Consider the following 1,066-nt stretch of genomic DNA (forward strand, 5'->3'; position numbering starts at 1 on the left):
TCAATTTCTCAAACAAATCTCTCAAACATTTTCAAAAAGAACTACGTAACCCTGATTTCTCATTTTGAATGAGAATACGTAGGAGCAAGGTCAATCCTTGTCGGGCCCAAAAAACTAAAAAAATATGTTTTGTTTATTTTAGAATTTTATTTTAGGGGATAGTTAAACATTTTGAAAATCACATCATATTCGTGCATTTAGTTAAAGGTACTGCCTTAAGGCAGGCGTTGTGGGGTGCTAACACCTTCCCCACGCGTAACCGACTCCCGAACCCAGAATCTGGTTTTCGTGGACCGTGCTTTATCGTTTTATGGTTTTTCCGTAGTTTCCCATAATAAACTATGGTGGCGACTCCAAAATCTCTTTTCCAAAACCCGTTTTCCTTTTTTGGATCGTCATCCTGTCGCGATTCCGGTTGCGACATCTAGCAAGGAGTCCAATTGAAGTCAATATGAAGCTGATTAAAGATGAAACTAAAGAGGATGTTGAAGAGACAATGTTCAAACAGATTGTAGGCTCATTGTGTTTCCTGTGCAATAGCAGACCAGACTTGTCATTTAGTGCGAGCTTGGTAAGTAGATTTATGAACAACCCAAAGAAGTCACACATGCTTGCTACCAAGAGGTTGTTAAGGTATGTCAAAGGCATTGTAGATTTTGGAATATTGTTTCAACCTAGGAGGCAAAAGGCAGATGTGGAAGGCTTGGAACTTGTTGGTTTCACGGACTCTGATCATGGTGGTGATTGCGTTGAAAGAAAGAACATGTCAAGCTACATATTCATGCTAAATGGATCTCTTATTTCATGGTGTTCGAAGAAGCAGCCAATGGTAGCATTATCCAGTTGTGAAGTTGAATATATAGCAGGAAGTTATGCAGCATGTCAAGGGGTTTGGCTTGAGGAAGTACTAAAGGAGTTGATGATTCCTATGAAGGCTCCATTAGAGCTGAAGATAGATAATGTTTCTGCCATAAATCTATCTAAAAATCCAGTGAGCCATGGGAAGAGCAAGCACATAGAGGTAAAGTACCACTTCCTTAGGGACATGGTAAACAAGGAAGAATAG

General features: G+C 39.7%; 1 pseudogene; it reads left to right on the forward strand.

Annotated features, from left to right (window-relative positions):
• Positions 1–451: 451 nt before the first annotated feature.
• On the forward strand, positions 452–1,066 carry LOC124840056 (secreted RxLR effector protein 161 pseudogene; annotated as a pseudogene).

This window comes from Vigna umbellata, chromosome 7 (assembly GCF_029865625.1).
Source record: "Vigna umbellata cultivar VRB3 chromosome 7, Vumbellata_1.0, whole genome shotgun sequence".
NCBI lineage: Eukaryota > Viridiplantae > Streptophyta > Magnoliopsida > Fabales > Fabaceae > Vigna > Vigna umbellata.